Source organism: Brassica napus, chromosome C4, assembly GCF_020379485.1.
Source record: "Brassica napus cultivar Da-Ae chromosome C4, Da-Ae, whole genome shotgun sequence".
Taxonomy (NCBI): domain Eukaryota; kingdom Viridiplantae; phylum Streptophyta; class Magnoliopsida; order Brassicales; family Brassicaceae; genus Brassica; species Brassica napus.
This window is the reverse complement of record NC_063447.1, coordinates 30,451,816-30,471,353: the sequence shown is the minus strand read 5'-3', so window position 1 is coordinate 30,471,353 and position 19,538 is coordinate 30,451,816. Positions and strand designations below refer to the sequence as shown.

General features: G+C 40.7%; 1 pseudogene; it reads right to left on the bottom strand.

The window, feature by feature from the left end:
• LOC106404026 overlaps nucleotides 1-18,528 on the bottom strand; it is a 28,591-nt pseudogene extending 10,063 nt beyond the window's left edge.
• Nucleotides 18,529-19,538: the final 1,010 nt, after the last annotated feature.

The window sequence follows — 19,538 nt, the reverse complement described above, 5'->3', positions numbered from 1 at the left end:
TCATCAGGGACACAGACACGTACAGGCTGGTTCCTCGAAACTTCATGTCAGTGGTAAAGGGGTTCACTTCTAACTTCAACTCGTGGAGGAAGTTTTTCTTCTTCGTTCGTGTAGACGCAGCGTCCGTTGAGGAGAGTTGTATCCCACTGTTTCGGAGGTTGCCGAACGATTGTCCCTTTATCAACCCTCTTGCTCCGTTTCCTGAGGACATTATTGCAATAAGAGATCTGCTCAGGAATGGTCTTTTTTTCGGGACTTCCTTTACGGCGAAGAGAGTTCGAAAGGCACTGAGGTTTGTGCATCCTAGTCCTGCTTTGGGTGGAGAAACAAGGAGTTATTCCGAAACTGAAGACCAAGGTCCCAACGCCACTCCCGCAATTGTGACGGGGCCGAACTCTTCGAAGGGGAAAGATATTGATCTCGGCGACCTGGAGTTTTCGGTGGACGATTGCATGCTTCCAAGATGGGATCCGAACCTTGCTTTCGGCGATGGAAGCGGTACGAACGAGGTCCCTATTCCGGACTTTGATGATTTCTTCGCTGGTCTTCCGTCGGGCTTTGATGCTCCTCCGGCCATGAGCGAGTCAGGGAGGCCGGAAATCGTCGCGGAAGGATCTCGTATCATTAACGGGGTATAAACTTTAAGAATTTTGACGATCGTTATTATTATTTTTTGCTTATAACGTGTCGATCGGTTTTATAGGGTCTGAACTTGCTTGGGTCGGCCATTGAGGCGAGCCATAGAGAGGCCATGATCTATCGCTTTAAAGCGGAGAAGGCGGAAAAGGATCTTGCTCGCATGCGAGACAAGATGTTGGCGCGAGACGCTCAACTCGCTCGTGATCATGCCAGGGCTGTTTGCAGGGCAGAACGGAAGGGCAAGAGGGAAATTGTCGAGGTGATGAAGACTCACGCTTCTCAATTCCAGGTTGAGTACGGGAATATTAAGGGCGCTTTCAACTTGCTGGGCGACTTCCGTGAGTGTCGCGGCTCCGTATGGAGCCTTTGGAAGACACAGGAAGATGACTACGTTTTCGAGAGGGAGATGAAGTTAATGAAGGGTGGCATGAAGGATCATGCTCACGCTGAGGCGACCATTCCTCCGATCGATGGGAAGATTCAGGGATTCTGGGATCCCATCCCAGTTTTCCCTGATACTGTAGAAACTACGACTGATTTTGCCGGTGACGATGAGGAAGTGAACTTTCCCGCGGATGCATTCAGAGCTTCCTTGTCCGAGAGTTTTAACTTTGATATGTGAGCGTTTTGACGGGAAGGAGTTTTTCCCTTTATCTAGTATTTAGCGGCAGAGTGTGGCCTTTGTTCATATATGTCTGGCCGAGTGTGGCCTTCGAACTTTGTATTGGCCTATTTTGGTCGTTTTTGTCGTGATTGGCCGTTGGTGGCTTTGAATCCCTACCGCTATGCGGTTTATATAATGGATGTTTGTTTGAGTTACTTTGTTTAGAGTGGGTTTTGAAGTAAACATGAGTTGTCGTCTCATATTTATCTTCGTTGAGGTGTTCAATCTGTTAGTTTGTTCGAGACGTGAGTTTTCGTAAAAATTATTTACGATCTTTCGGGAACGTTGAGATATGAACGAAGAGACATGTTTTAGGATCTCGTATCGTTTAGATATCATGTCTTTGAGATGTCTGAGACCAATGCGATGAGTTTAGGACAAGACCTAGGTTTACTCTCGGTTTTAAGGTTTGTGCGGTGACTAGCCGGCTATCAGTTTTCCTGTTGCGATTTCTACCTGATTCGTACCGATTTAAAGTCCGCGATAGGTTCCCGGCTTATACGACTTGTATGGTACGAATCAAGCATCTATCCAGAGACAATTTTTAAGCCAACTGGAAGTGCTAGACCAAAATTTCAGATTTTTTTTGTAGCGCGCTTTCGTCCTTGTGTTGGACGTTTGAAGATCAAAAGAGTGATCAAGTTGCGTTTGTTTAAGATGGCTGATGTGTTCGCCGGGACCAATCGACGAACGGAGTGTAAGATTTTTAGTGGTCGCGTTCGGACAATTTGTTCGTATCATCTTGATTTTTAACTTGGCGACGTCTCGCAGTTATTTCGAAAACTATGCGTATATTTTTGGTGCTGAAGTGAGATTGTTTTGCGATTTTGTCTTAAAAAGGAGCGACGCATAATGATCGTAAAAAATTTCGAAATCTCTATAGAATTCGATTACAATAACGCATCTTTTCCTATGTGGGAGTATACGCACCCAGTCCCCCCCCTTTTCAGAGAGGAGGATAGCTGAACTCGTCTTTCGACGAGCTGCCTACGTACGCCTTTCGAGGATCAAGCCATCTCGTAGTTCTGTTTTATGCCGCGAGCGTTTTCACTCGGCGGTTGTCGCCGTGCCGACCGCCTTGATCGTGATGATCGTGCCTGGGTCAGTATTTTCTTCCAGATGTTCCGGTTGAGTTGTAGTGCCGGCTTCGGATTCATGTTGAGTTTCAACACCCGAAGCGCCTGCGTCAGCAGACGATGTTAAGTCGTCTTTTCTTGGAACGTTGTTGGTTGAAGATTTATCAATCTTCGTGCGTTTGCGTTTTGCCGTTGCAGAGGTCGTCATCTGTCTTAACTTGTGTTCCGCGAGGAAGCACTGTCGCGACTGTTTCTGACATCCCCAGATAGCCGCGACTCCATTTGGGCTCGGAATTTGACGCCCAGGTGGTGCGTCGATGTAACGGCTTGCATAGCGTTGAGCCATGGGGTTCCCATGATCACGTTGTAGATGGCAGGATGATCGACTACCGCGAACTCGACGATTTTTGTGATCTCCTTGGCCATGACTGGTAGCTGAATCGATCTGAGGGTCATCGATACTTCGCCCGAAAAGCATGTGAGCGGTTTCGGAGTTGGAGTTACTTCTCCGAGTTTGATGCTCATCCGATTGAGAGTGTCGCGGAAGATTACATTGACCGTGCTTCCCGTGTCAATGAGTACTCTTCCGACTTCCAGATCTCGTATGAATAGGTCTATGACGAACGGATCACAGTGGGGCTGATCAATCCCACCGGCTTCCTCCTTTGTGAGGGTGATTGAGCAGTTCTGTTCATCTCGGGTGGGAGACCATGTAGGACAGTTTGTGCTTGACTCCGCCTTCCGCTGGTAAGCCTTGATGGCTGAAACCGTATCGTTGCAGAATTGCGATCCTCCGATGATCATGTTGACTCTATGACGATTGTTATCGTTCCCTTTGTCGTCTGGCCTCCTGTCGCGTTTATCCCCATATTGGTTTCTTTGGGGAGATCTCTCCGCGGGAAGATTTCTGTCCGGCTTTGGGGGGCGATCGGTCTCGAGGATGAGATCTTTCACGCTGGTCACTTCCGAGAGTTCTCCGGCTAGTAGCTTCGCGGCCAGCCTTGCTCCCAAGACCTTACAGTTAGTCGTGGAGTGTCCTCGGGACTGGTGGAACTCGCAGAAGGTATTTTCATCATATCCTTGGTTGCGAGTTCACGTATTACACGTAGTTCGGCCCTGGTCTACACCGATCGCGTAATTATACTCTCCTTGGAGTTCTTCCCCCTCGTGATGGACATACTTGTCGTTACGAGGTTTTTTCTTCCTCGTTTTCGGGTCTACATCTTTTGAGGACGATCTCTCCGACTTATGTTTTTGCGATAAGATTTTCGTTTCTTCCTCGATCATGATGTAGTCTGTCGTCTTGTGGAGGGCGTCTTGGATCGTCCGCGGTTTTTCGAGGGATACCCATTTTCTGAATTTCGACTTGTACCAGAGCTCGTTTCTGAGCGCATCGATGGCCACCTTGTCGCTTATCCCGCTGACCCTGGACATTACCAACTTGAATCGGCTGATGAACTCGCGGAGGGGTTCCTCTTCCCTCTGGGACAGACTACAGAGATCGACATCGGAAGTTTCTCTATCTATGAACATAGAGTATTGCTTGAGAAATTCTGATGCGAGCTGTCGGAAACTCCCGATAGAGTTTCGCTTAAGGCGCGCGGACCATTCGAGGGCTGCTCCTTCTAAATTCTCGACGAACAGGCGGCAGTAGCCGGCGTCTCTCTCACCGTCCTTCAGTCTCGCTCGCTTGAAGGTGCGCTCTCGGATCGGTCATACCATCATACTTTGGTACTTTGATTTTTCCCGGATCGGATACCCTCGTATCTGAGATGCGAGCGGTGAAAGGGGTCTTCCGAGCCCCTTCCAGCAGCCTGTCGATCTCGGGGGCCGCGCTAGTAGCGTGATGGATTTGGGATTTTAAGGCTCTTACTTCTGCCGCAGTGTTGGTGATATAGTCGCGAAATCGCGTATATCCGACGTCTCGTCAGCAAATTTCCGCGCTTGTCGGCGTTTACTGCGAGTGAGCTCGGTTTGTTTTTCAGCCAGCTCTTCCTGTTCGTTCCAATAGAGGATTTCCTCCTCTTCTGTCATTGGTTTGTCGAACGGAGAGCTTTCCCGAGTGAATCGGCTTCTGGTCCTCCTTGGATGTCTGTCGACGTCCTCATCAGTATTGTTGGAGACATCGCTAGGATCCAGGTCGACTTGCTCGACTCCATTGTCCTCTGAAACCTTCGCGGGAGGCGGAGGGCTTGTACCAGAGCTCGTTTCTGAGCGCATCGATGGCCACCTTGTCGCTTATCCCGCTGACCCTGGACATTACCAACTTGAATCGGCTGATGAACTCGCGGAGGGGTTCCTCTTCCCTCTGGGACAGACTCCAGAGATCGACATCAGAAGTTTCCCTATCTATGAACATAGAGTATTGCTTGAGAAATTCCGATGCGAGCTGTCGGAAACTCCCGATAGAGTTTCGCTTAAGGCGCGCGGACCATTCGAGGGCTGCTCCTTCTAAATTCTCGACGAACAGGCGGCAGTAGCCGGCGTCTCTCTCACCGTCCTTCAGTCTCGCTCGCTTGAAGGTGCGCTCTCGGATCGGTCATACCATCATACTTTGGTACTTTGATTTTTCCCGGATCGGATACCCTCGTATCTGAGATGCGAGAGGTGAAAGGGGTGTTCCGAGCCCCTTCCAGCAGCCTGTCGATCTCGGGGGCCGCGCTAATAGCGTGATGGATTTGGGATTTTAAGACTCTTACTTCTGCCGCAGTGTTGGTGATATAGTCGCGAAATCGCGTATATCCGACGTCTCGTCAGCAGATTTCCGCGCTTGTCGGCGTTTACTGCGAGTGAGCTTGGTTTGTTTTTCAGCCAACTCTTCCTGTTCGTTCCAATAGAGGATTTCCTCCTCTTCTGTCATTGGTTTGTCGAACGGAGAGCTTTCCCGAGTGAATCGGCTTCTGGTCCTCCTTGGATGTCTGTCGACGTCCTCATCAGTATTGTTGGAGACATCGCTAGGATCCAGGTCGACTTGCTCGACTCCATTGTCCTCTGAAACCTTCGCGAGAGGCGGAGGGCTTTCGGATTTTCCCTTTTCGACGGGAGATTTCTCGCTAGGGTTTTGACCCGAAGGTCATTCCTGCGCGGCTCCAGGCCTGTTGAGTGGGGTTGCGAAGTCGAGTCTTTTCCCGCGGACTTTAGTGGTTCCGCGGGGGCGGATTGCTCGAGTCCTTGCCGTTAAAGTTTCAACTTGTTTGGTCAAGGTGCTCACGAGCTTATCATGTTCTTCCGACCTTTTTTCGTAGGTGGCGAACATCTTTTTAAACTCCTCGAGCGCGGCGTTGGCTGGTGCGTTGGCCGCGGATACGTCCGCTGCGGGAGTGTGGAGATCAGTGCCGCTGCCTCCGTTAAGAGGAGTCTGCACGTTATCCGTGTCGTCAGTTGACATGTCTGGTTGAGCGTGATGTGGTTGAGAGTTAGATTGATCCGTACCCCCCCCCCCCCTCCTTCTAGCGCCAAACTGTGGAAACCGAAATTTGCACTGTCGATTTCCGTTTAAATAAGGAAACTAGGAAAACTCTAATTTCCCAGAGGTCCCGGATATCTGCTAATACCACACGCCAAGCAATCAGAACACGAAGCGAGAAGAGTAATAAAATAAGAAATAAAAAAAGAGAGCAAGATAGTTCTTATTCCGAATCTGTGTTTGAACGTTTACAACAAGGTAAGTGCCTAGGCAACGAGAGCTGTCGGCGAGATTCCTAGTTCTAAAACCCTAACACGGCAAAAACCTAATTGAGTCGCAGCTCGAATAACAAAAACGGAAAATTGCCTAAAATTGCCCTAAATGCTAAGTTTGCTGTTCAAAGTCCTCCCCCATGCCTCTCGCCTAGGACTCCTTATATACTGGCTCCAATGTCGGTTTACGCTTTTCCTCTTCTGCCCTTAAGCCGCCATACCATAAAAATGGAGATATTCCAAATTTCGTATTTATCCGCGGAAACTTGACATTTATCTTCCCTCGTGAACCAAGCGTAAACCGTCATGCGGCTTACGGGCTGTTGGGTAAGAAATTGTAAGTTGGGCCTCGAGTCATGTCTTAGGTCCCTTTGGGCCGTCTTTCGACTCGAAACCTTTATTACGGCTTCTTTCGATAAAGAACGAACTTTCCGCGGTTCTTACGGTTAAGTTTGATCGATAACTTAGAATGGCGGGGAATCGTGAAATGGGTTTGCTACGGTCTTCGGGAGATAGCATCGAAGGGTAGACGAGAATGCATGGACTAATGTTGTATCGACGTTTCGGAAGAACTCGGTGGCTATGTAGCGACCGAGCGGAATGGACGTTCGGTCGCGACGTAGCGACCGAGCCTTGGCTCGAACTCGGTCGCTACGTAGCGACCGAGCGGAGCACGTGTTTGGTCGCTGCGTAGCGATCCTTTTCGAGCTCTTGTCCGATGACTCGCGTTTTCTCCGCAAAGCTTTTCGTAAAGAAGAATCTATTTCGATAAAATATTTGTTGAAGAAGGTTTCTACGTTTTCTTCTTCGGGGATTTGGACGATAAGTTCGTCGCAACCGTTTTCGACCCCAACATTTACCTTTCCCTCGTATTGTTGCCCTAAGTAGTCCACATAAGCAAACGTTCTTTCAATATCTCCACTTCTGTAGGACTAGTCATGTCTACAATCACCGATAAAGTTCCATGCGGCCATGCCTTGTCGTCATACCACGAAAGTCACTCACCAGGAGCTCATGCCAAATGTTTCTTGTCTCCTATGATTCATATACATCATACATGTCAAAAATATATATACATTTATATATATATAACCACATATGCTTGTAATTTGTTTTTTTATTGATTCTTTTTTAGGTTCTAGTTTCCGGTTTCCAAACCCACTTTAAATTTGAGTAATAGAATATCTTTTTAATAAAAAAAGTACTAAGTGTGTACCTGAACAAGTTCTGTTACATTATAGCTGATGTGAGGACGATAAACACACCTAGAAACCCAATGGTTTCTGTTAAACTGGATGTTCGGAGCAGTGAGAATGAAGTTATTCTTGCTCTCACATTTGATATCCCTGATGTCTAGAACATCTTGACTGGGTGCATTCACTTCGAACCTCTCAACGTAGTAAGGGAAAGTCACTTGCAAGAACTTTAAATTTTTGTTCTCGATCTTCAACCCACCATGTCCGGTTAAGAAAGCGATTTGCAACACAATCACCTCGAGGGAGGAGCAAGCTTCCAAAACGCTGCAAAGGGTACTAACCCGAATGAGGACCATGTTTAAAAGCTTGAGGGTCTTGAGATTCCCACAATTATCCACTAATTTATTTTTTCGCAGATTGTAAAGGATGATTACTTTGATCGGATATGATGCCTTCTTCACTTGTTTTCTGTTAATCAGGTTTTATCTTTTACTTTTTTACTAGGATAAGACCGAGTTTATTTGTATATATTATCGATAGTTTTTTTATATATTTGATCATTTTATTTATATATATAAAATATTTTTTCTTGTTATTATATAATTTCTTTCCGATGGATCGGATCAATTTGTATTACAATAATGGAACAAAACTATAATTAATACATCATGGGTTGATCGGATTGGACATTAAACAAATTATGATATAAAAACCTTATTTTTTTCATCGAACACATTCTTGAAAAAAGTGAACAGTATTGTTTTCACAGTTGAATTATTTTGACTTTTATATTTCATATGGTTTTGAAAGCTTTCAAATCAACCATCGAATTGATACATGTCATTTTAATGTTTTTAGTCGTATACTTAAGGAAAACTTACATTTTTGTAATTTAAAGTCGTTTTACAAAATTCAAAATATAACATATAAGAAAAAATATAACATATAAGAAAAATATAACATATAAGGTGTCATCATTTTTGTATTTTAAAGTCGTTTAAAAAATATATATAACATATAAGGTTTCCTCATTTTTGTAATTTAAAGTCATTTTAAAAAATTCAAAATATAACATATAAGAAAAAGTCTATTTTTTTATTATATGGTTAATGTGATTGTTTATTTTTTTAATACTATAAAATTAAACAAAATGAAGAAGGATGCAAAAATTGTTATCAAATCTTTATTAGTCATAATCATTAATTGCCTTATATATGTAAATCATATTAGGTAATTTCGTAGCTTTTATTTATGGAAAGAATACACACTTCTTATATTTTAGGTTAATATAATGTTCTATAGTAGACATTAAACAAATTATGACATAAAAACCTTATTTTTTTTATTTATGGAAAGAATACACACTTCTTATATTTTAGGTTAATATAATGTTCTCTAGTAGACACTAAACAAATTATGACATAAAAACCTTATTTTTTCCCTCGAACACATTATTGAAAAAGTGAACACTATTGTTTTCACAGTTGAATTATTTTGACTTTTATCTTATATATGATTTTGAAAGCTTTCAAATCAACCATCGAAATGATACATGTCATTTTAATGTTTTTAGTCGTATACTTACGAAAAACTTACATTTTTGTAATTTAAAATTGTTTTAAAAAAAATCAAAATATTACATATAAGAAAATTCTAACATATAAGAAAAATATAACATATAAGGTGTCCTCATTTGGGTATTTTAAAGTCGTTTTAAAAAAATATATAACATATAAAGTTTCTTCATCTTTGTAATTTAAAGTCATTTTAAAAAATTCAAAATATAACATATAAGAAAAAATTTAATTTTTTTATTATATGGCTAATGTGATTGTTTAATTTTTTTAATAATATAAATTTAAACAAAAATGAAGAAAGATGCAAAAATTGTTATCAAATCTTTATTATTCATAATCATTAATTGTCATATATATGTAAATCATATTAGGTAATTCCGTAGCTTTTATTTAAGGAAATAATACACACTTCCTTTATTTTAGGTTAATATAATGTTCTCTAGTGTTATATAATTATGGAATAATGTGACACCATTAGATTAAACTATACTTTATATTAGATGCTCTAGAATTCTTTGAAATGGAATTTAGAAGGCATTTAGAGTGCCACCTAGGATTTGGAGTTTTTTTTAATTAATACAAAATTAAGGTTCTAATTTTTCAAATGCTTCTCAATTAATATATAGGGGATAAAGAGTCTCTTTTATAAACCTCTTTTTAATTTTCTGTTTTTTTTTTTCATTCAGCCAAACATGGTTTTTATAATCTTTTTTTTTTGTCAAATACTTGTTTTAAAAAGATAGAAACCAAATTGTAAATTTGGAAAATGTTTATATAACTAGTCTGATCATGGAAACCTAATTGTAAATTTGCGCTAACAAATAAAATGTAATATCATGTCATTAGATGGTTAGAGATAAACAAAATGCTCAAAAAAAAAAGATCGTTAGGGACATTATGTTTTGTTTGCTTTAACACTTATTATCACTAAGTTTTTCCTAATCATTCTAGCAATTATAAAAATAAAGTCCATTTTTTCTGATATTTTTGGCAAAGAAAATTTTTTAAAAACAGAACAACGTTTTTATCAAAACTTCTAATTTTTCCAAAGTTTTTGGGAAAAAAATTATATAAACCTAATTGTAAATTTGTGCTAACCGATAAAATGTAATATCCTGTCATTTAGAAGATCTCAACATGTCTTAATTAATCGATTTTTTTTTTCCGCAGATTGTGGAGGATGCTTACTTTGATAGGATATGATGCCTTCTTCACTTGTTTTCTGTTAATCAGGTTTTATCTTTTACTTTTTTATAAAGAGTCTCTTTTATAAACCTTTTATGTTATAAATCATATTGTGGATGTCCATAATCGGCCCGGTTCATAATCGGCCCAATGCTAGAGAGAGAGAGAATCGACATCTTGCTTTTTCCTTATTAGATTATGATTTGTACTCTTTCCATATTTGTATTTCCTTTCTTTAGTCTTTTCATTATTTTATGACGGTGTAATTTCCTATATATAAATGGCTCCTTATCAGCACGATAGAATCTAAATCCCTAAGCTAAAACAAACCGCCTAAAACCCTAATCCTAATCGGCGAACATCCTTACCGGCGAACCATCCTAATCCCGATCGCGAAACCTTACATCCCGATCCTTGTTTGCAATCTGTTCCCGATCAGCTTCAGCTCAAGGCGTTCCTGATCCTAGCTCAGACGATCTCGGCTTGTTCAACCTCAGCTCGCAAACAAGACGATCTCAGACAGCTCGCGGACAGCTCGCGACCCGATTAGCACGTTGGACAGCTCGCGTTCCCAATCTCAGCAATCAGACAGCTCGCGACAACATCAGCTCGCGTTCCGATCAGTTCCAGCTTGCGGTTCATCTCTTTGGTGGTCCATTCAACCCTACTTGAGGTTAAGGTAATTCGAAACCTTAAAGAGAACCCATAATCGAATTTGATTGTTTGATAAGAATCGAAACTATAAAAACTACAAACCCTAATAGTATGATCTAATGTTGAAATCAAAACCATAGGGTAATAGATCAAAACCCCAATGAGTAAATCGAAGCTCATAATCATAAGTTCGATACCCCAAGCCCTAGTCGAGATTGATTGTTTGATCAATTAAAATCGAAACCTTAATGGTTTTGAATCTCAAAACCCCAATGATCTAAGATCAAAATAGAAACCCTAATATCCACCTAGCTGCATACATGCTTATTGCATGAATGCATGGAATCAATTTTATTTAAAACCCTAATACTAAAACACATTCGATTTTATAAACCCTAATTCGAAATCAAATTGATTGATTGAATGAATTAAAATCGAAACCCTAATCTAATGCTTTGAATCGAAATTGATTGTTTGAATGATTGTATGTTTGGATATAGTATGCTAGCCTTGATTAATTAAAATCGTATTGAATTTGATCACATAGAAATCGATTGCTAGGATTGATAATCTCATTCTTGAATTTGGTTGTTTGAATTGATAAAACCGATTGAATGATTTTCAAATTGAAGTCGTATTGATTGTTTGATCGAAACCCTAATGTCTTGAAATTAAAATCAAATACTATCTTGTTTGATTGATTAAAACATAATGCTTGAATTGAAATAGAAATTGCTTGCTAGGTTAAATGATTTATGCATTCTCGTCTTGATAATGATCCGGCTAGTATTGATAGTTTTTATACATTCTCAAATGAACCCTAATTGTTGCATTGCTCGACTGTTTGATTGCAATTACACATTGAACTCTTAGAAAACCATTTGCCAAGATTGAAAGCGAATAACCATTGTATTGATTGCATTGAAACCGTTTGCTAAGATTGTAGCCATGCATCATGCATGCATAATAATACGAACTAATTGCATATAGAATCTGAATGCTAAGATTGAACATGTATGCATCATATACGAATGACCTATTTGCATCATACCTAGAATCCGGATTGCTTGAGCATATTGATTGCATTCGCTTGAACACTTTTAAATCTAAATTATTAAACATATGATTTCAGATGTCGAAAATCAACAACTTGGATTTTGTTTCCCTAAGTCTCTCTGGAGATAATTACTTGCAATGGGCACTTGATGCTAAGATCATATTAAAATCCAAGGGACTCGGTGAATGTATCACCGAGGGCAATAATGCAATTGAGAAAGATAGATACAGTGCAATATTAATTATACGCCATCATCTTATTGAGAGTCTCAAAGATCAGTATTTGACTATTGAGAATCCTCTAGACCTTTGGACAGAGTTGAAAACGAGATATGATCACCAGAGAACGGTGTTATTACCAAAGGCTATGTATGATTGGAGGAATCTCAGAATCCAAGACTTCAAGTCCGTGGACGAGTAAAACTCGGCCCTGTTTAAAATAGTTTCAAAATTGAAACTGTGTGGTGAGGATATAACGGATAAGGATATGCTTGAGAAAACATTTTCCACCTTCCACACAAGCAATGTGTTTTTACAACAACAGTACTGTGAGAAGGGCTTCACAACTTATGCTAATCTGATCTCTTGTCTCTTGCTCGCTGAGCAGAACAATGAACTGTTGATGAGAAACAGTGAACTGAGACCTCCTGGAACAAACCCATTACCTGAGGCACATGCGACCGTAGAGGCTAAGAAAGAGTCAAACCATGTCCAGAGTGATAGCCAACACAACCGTGGTCATGGAAAATGGCATGGACGTGGTGGTCGGACCGAAACTCGTTTGGTCGAGGCCAAGGCAATTCATATGGCCGTGGACATGGCCGAGGCCGTGGTACATCTTTCAAGCCACAAAACTCGACCAAATCCGTGTGCCATAGATGTGGTATGGAGAATCATTGGGCTAAGACATGTAGGACTCTCAATCATCTCGTTGACCTCTACCAAGAGAGTTTGAAAGGGAAGAATCCTGAAGCTCATATGACTTATCAAGATGGTGAAGATAATTTTAATCATGAACGAGACGATCTTATGGATTATGAAACTTCAGATTGTTTAAAAGAATGAAGTTGAATTCGACATCTAAGTTTTCGTGTTCTTTGCTTTATGTTTTCTATGTTTTGATTGCTTTGAACTTATTTTATTAATGAATGAAAGTTTTTATATGAAGTCTCTAAAGTATCATTCCGGGTATAGCCAGTCTCATAGAGGGCTACGACCAGGCTAACATCCTGTTGCCTAAGGGTACGCATCTAGAGATATCTGATGCATTGTATTCACCCAGCTCTAAGAGAAGTCTATTAAGCTTTAAAGACATTCGAATGAATGGCTTTCATATTGAGACTAAGGGCGAAGGAAACAAAGAGTTCCTTCAGATCATAAAGATCGCCCAAGGCTATAAGAAAGTCCTAGAGTCTATACATGTGCTCTCTACTGGCCTTTTACTATGCTAAGGTCGGAATAATAGAGACCAATGCTGGTGAGTTCACGTCCCAAGCGTTTAATGATTACTGTATGTCCATGGGGGTAAGTGTGGAACACTCCGTGGCATATGTACATACACAGAACGGCTTGGCTGAATCATTTATAAAATGAATTCAACTAATAGCTAGACCATTGCTTATGAGGTCTATGCTTCCGGCCATAGCTTGGGGATACGTGATCTTGCACGCGGCCGAACTGATTCGTATTAGACCGTCTAGTGAACATAAATATTCCCCATCACAACTGCTTACGGGCCATGAGCCAGACAAATCCCATCTTAAGACATTTGGCTGTGCCGTCTATGTACCAATTGCTCCACCACAGAGAACAAAGATGGGACCTCAAAGGAGGATGGAGATATATGTTTGATATGATTCCCCCACGATTATAAAATACCTTGAGCCAACTACGGGTGATTTATTTAAGGCCAGGTATGCGGATTGTCACTTTGATGAATCCGAGCATCCAACATTAGGGGAGATAGCAATAAGCCGGTAAAAAAATATTACATGGAATCAAACATCCTTATCTTGGCAAGATCCTCAGACTCAGGAATGTGATTTAGAAGTCCAAAAGATTATACATTTACAAAAGCTAGCTAATCAATTTCCAGATTCCTTTGCTGACCTGAAAAGAGTGACTAAGTCATATATACCAGATGCTAATTCACCAATCAGAATTGATGTTCAAGAGGGACACAATCAAGTTGCTACAGAGTCTAGACAACGTTTGAAACGTGGTAGACCAATAGGTTCCAAAGATAAGAACCCTCGGAAAACTAAGAAAGGTGCAGAGAATGAAACCAAGGTTGTTGAAACCCTAGACACGACCGCAGCCTTTCCTAAATCCCGAGACTTAACTGCGGCTGATCCCAAAACCCTAATAGAGATCGCGGCCGATCATGAATGCTTAGATGCGGCCGGCCCTGATGTATCTAACACTGATTCTTGGGACACCAACATTCAAGGTACTGAAGGTCCGGATAATAATGAGATCTCAATAAACTATGTCTTGTCTGGGATACAATGGAACAGAAAGAATGTCGACATTGATGATATATTTTTATACAAGGTAGCACTTGAACTTATGGATTTGAATAAGGATCATGAACCCACGTCTATTTATGAGTACACTCAACGATCAGATTGGATTAAATGGAAAGAAGCTATAAACGTGGAGTTAAACTCTTTAAAGAAGAGAGATGTCTTTGGACCAATAGTCCGGACACCATATGATGTTAAACCAGTCGGCTATGAGTGGGTCTTTGTGAGGAAAAGAAATGAACATGGCAAGGTCGTGAGATATAAAGCACGGCTTGTTGCACAAGGAATCTCACAGAGACCAGGAATCGATTATGAGGAGACATACTCCCCTGTGGTGGATGCTACTACTTTTAGATTCCTGATAAGTCTTGCTATAAGAGAGAAATTAGACTTGCGGTTAATGGATGTTGTAACTGCATACTTATATGAGCCACTGGATAATGAAATTTATATGAAAGTACCAGAGGATATAGAGTTGAAAAACAAATCGAGTACTCGAGAACAACACTGTATAAAGTTGAATAAGTCACTTTATGGATTGAAACAATCAGGCCGAATGTGGTACAATAGGTTAAGTGAGTACCTAGAGAGAGAAGGATACAAGAATGATCCGATCAGCCCTTGTATCTTTATAAAGAAATTCGGCCAGGGCTTTGTGATTATAGCAGTGTATGTTGATGATTTAAATATCCTAGGAACCTCTGGAGAGATTTCCCAAACAGTTGAATATCTTAAGAAAAAATTCGAGATGAAAGATCTTTAAAAAAAAAAGTTTTGTTTGAGATTACAGCTTGAGTACATAAGAGATGGAATCCTTGTGCATCAAATGGCATATACAGAAAAGTACTCAAGAGATTCAACATGGCCGAGTCTCACCCAATATCTAGCCCCATGGTCGTGAGGTCCCTCGGCCTGGACACTGATCCGTTCCGTTCTAAGATGGACGATAAAGATGTCCTTGGTCCTGAAGTGCCATATTTCAGTGCCACATGAGCTTTGATGTATCTGGCTAGTCACACGACCATATATATATTTTGCCGTGAATCTATTGTCTAGATTAAGCTCTTGTCCAACCCAAAGACACTGGAACGGGATTAAACATGTTCTTCGTTACCTGCAAGGAACGAAAGACTTGGGTTTATTTTATACTAACCAAAACAAAGAAGGTTTAGTTGATTTTGCTGATGCAGGTTATCTTTCGGATCCACACAATGCTCGATCACAGACATGCTATGTTTCCACACATGGTGGAACAGCCATATCATGGCGTTCCAGGAAGCAGACGATCGTGGCCACATCTTCAAACCATTCGGAGATCTTGGCTGTTCATGAGGCCAGCCGCGAGTTGTTCAGAATAGGGGGAGTAATACGTGTTGTACTCTTTTTCCTTCACCATGGTTTTGTCCCAATGGGTTTTCCTGGTAAGGTTTTAATGAGGCAACATCTAAAGCGTATTACAATCGCTGTATGGTTATGGCATCCAAGGGAGAGTGTTATAAGTCATATTGTGGATGTCCATTACCGGCCCGGTTCATAACCGGCCCAATGCTAGAGAGACAGAGAGTAGACCGTGAGGAGAGATAGAGAGTCTACTGTGAGGAGAGAGAGAGAGAGAGAATCAGCATCTTGCCTTTTCCTTATTAGATTATGATTTGTACTCTTTCCATATTTATATTTTCTTTCTTTAGTCTTTCCATTATTCTATGACGGTGTAATTCCCTATATATAAATGACTCCTTATGTTTATAAATAATACAGAAACATAGATTATATTCTCTAGTTTCACAACATTTTTTTAATTTTCTGTTTTTTTCATTCCGCCAAACATGGTTTTTATAATTTTTTTTTTGTCAAATACTTGTTTTAAAAAGATAGAAACCAAAAACTTTTTTTTCGTAAAACTTATAACTTTTTCAAAGTTTTTAGGAAAATGTTTATATAACTAGTTTGATCATGGAAACCTAATTTTAAATTTGTGCTAACAAGTAAAATGTAATATCATGTCATTAAGATGGTTAGAGATAAACAAAATGCTCAAAAAAAAAAAAGATCGTTAGAGATATTACGTTTTCTAATCAAACTAGCAATGATGGATATATTCAGCAGATGTCTCTTTCTGTGGGGTCTGATTGATCTTAGGGGTTATAAACTATTCCGTTTTAATTACTAGTATTATCTCTCCTTTCTTTATTCCTGAGGAGGATGCCTGAGCTGCAGGGACTTGAATACCCTTCCAAGCCAGACTTTGATTCCTAGTAATGCTGAAGAAGAAGATGACTTTGATCTTCAAACAACAATGCGCAGGATACAGTGAGACCCTGGAAATGAGCAATTTGAAGGAGAAATCTACTACTTGAAGGATGATGCTTTCACTTTTGGCAATGTGTAGTGTCATTATACTCTTCCTTACTCGAACCATTAAAGTTAAAAAGGTTATCATATAAAATTAAGCTTGTTGGTTACACATTTGTTCATCTTCTTAAATAGAGTTTATATATACGATGATCATTGTTGGACCATGATTTGTACCAAATCACTTCTACTATAATTATATGTTATTATAGAGATTATTGTGGAACAATAATTCATCACCAAAGCGTGTTGTTATTAAATGTCAAAGACGAAATCAAAAGTTAATTACCGATTTTTCGGACTCACATGGACATAAGAAGAGATCAAAGACTGAATTTTAGGAAGCACGTGCAACAACTTGAAACCCTTATAAAAAGACAAAGCAATTGATTTATAAGGCTATCTTCCAAGACAGCTTACGGAGGTTCACAACGACAAATAAAACACCATCCATTACCATTATTATTAAGAGAGGAGACGTGTGCACTTAGTGAATCCAGGCTCCATGCGTTAACATAGATCAATAAGACGAAGGATTTACTACACATCATCATACACGTTTCCCTATCACTCCAATACGTCTCTACGTTTTATGAAGAACAAGACTTATCCAATTCGTACGATGCACGATCTAACGAGATCGTAATCGACCGTCTCGAGTTCAACTCATTCCCTACTCGTGAATGATGTCTCGTTCTAAAGGAGGTAAACGACATCTCGCCGAGATGGTAAGAGATAAAAATCGACGTCTTCAGAGAACTGACGAACTCGATGTCTCTCCTGAGAACCAACGAACTTGATGTATCGATCGAGACCGACAAACCCGACGTCTTTCTCAAGACCGATGAAACCGACATCCCTTTCGATATGATGATAATCGAACTACGTTTAGACTTGATCCCACGACGGGTACGTAGGCAGCTCGTTCTCAATTTCAGTCACGATCTTCTCTTTCCCGATATCTTTATGATATTCGACCTGCGAATATAGTCCATTTTCGCCGACTCATACCTGATTATATCGTTGTGTTCTAACGATATCGTTGCCCACATCCTTTTTCTTCCCCAGATTAAACTCCCGAACAGTATCAAATACTTAGTGTAGATTTTAGTATCTACATTTTGGCGCCGACTGTGGGGAAGAGAAACGAAAAAACATCCTTGCTACGAACCCGATCTAAGGCTTGTAAGCACGAAAATGGATCCATCTCATATGGCGTCCGATACCCCACCAAACGAGCCATCACACCACGGTGGCATTGATCTTGCTAGATCATAAATGAGAAATGAAACATGAGGTCTGATTCCGACCTCAGCCAAATCGAATCTCCATTACTGATAAAAAAGTAATTCACCTCGTCGAGTTTCACGGATAACACCCTCAAACCATAGCAGACCGATGATGAAATCTGATCGCCCGACCTCCCAAGTTCAGCGAGCCCGAGATCGATCTGTCAAACGAATATCAACACTATATGGTCTTAGAACAAACGAAGAAAAGAAAACGAATTCGCCACGCGCAAAGCAACGACTTCCTCGATCAATAAATGATCAGAAGTGAGGAAAAATCTTGAAGAGATCGAATTACAATATCTAGAGCGCACCTGGACTGTGCACAAGAACTAAGTACATCCTATTCTCAAGATTCGAGATCAAAGAGGCGCCAGGAAATCAGATTCCTCCAATTCCCAAAACAAAAGAGCGCGAGCTCTTAAAAGACCGCTCAACAAGACACCACGTTGGAGGATAGAAACAACTATAAACAGATATATTATTATCATAACATGGATCCCCCACCTTGAAGAAGACAAAAAGCTAATCGAAAACAAAAGATTGGAGACATACGTGCCTTCCCCATAACGATGGTGTAACGACCCAGTCCCATGAAATATGCCGTCATCACGATAAAGGAGGGATGAGCCACCATTATTGTACCATCTTTTTCTTCAATCTCTCCCACGCTCGTGCACTTTACCATCGAAAGAGAAGTGATGCAATCACCACTAAGAACCACGTATTGCGACCTCTGACGTCATCGACCACCACAGCTCGAGGCCTGGAGTTGTTTTAGCCAACCAGAGACCTTTGCTGTCCTTGTACGATCGTCTCTAGTCATCGTCGATTAGACCCGAGCAAGTCTCGTCACGATCTAGTTCTTTCTTGTCTCCTAAGATTTGTTCTCCCACTATCAATTGATTGCTTAGCACCGGCCATCAATCGGGAATTCACATAATGAGCTAAGTGTCATATTCCATATTTTATTGTTTAGAAAGTAATAATTACTAAATCCGATCGTGGAAACTATTTCCTCGTACTACTCACAGTTTCTAAATATTATTGTTAGTGTCTTTGGTCAATGAGACCATACCCAGTAAGCGGATTCTTTGCAAGAAATTAATAGGGCACCTCGTGGCGACTCCCACATTAACCCGTGCGTGCATCTTAGTCGGCAAAGAAGTCGATATCTACGACGGGTGTCACAGATGATTCAACTTTCTCATAGAAGGAATTTGGGAGCTAAAGAGACGAAGACCATCAACGTTTCTCACCATGGATTTATGAAAAAATACAGACTCATATTTAATCGAACGAAAGACCTCTTATAGAGTGAAAAGAACGACTACAGAACCTTCCATTTCTATCACTATATTGTGGAGACGATTAAACAATTCCTCCATCATTTGGGTCATAGAACAGGACGAAGAGATAGTTCCTATGCTCCATGAGAGAGAATTGCAAAGACGACAAAAAATCTTACCACCGCTTGATGGGTCAAATGCATAACGCGTTCCATCAGACTGAGAATCGCTCACGAGCTCGCCAAAACCCTAGATCCGAACCATTCGAAACCCCCCGAGTTTTCCAGCTCCCGATCTGTCCGATTTGAAGTCAAAGAAATGTAGAGGGCGACACCTCGACCTGAGATGGCTCATCAGA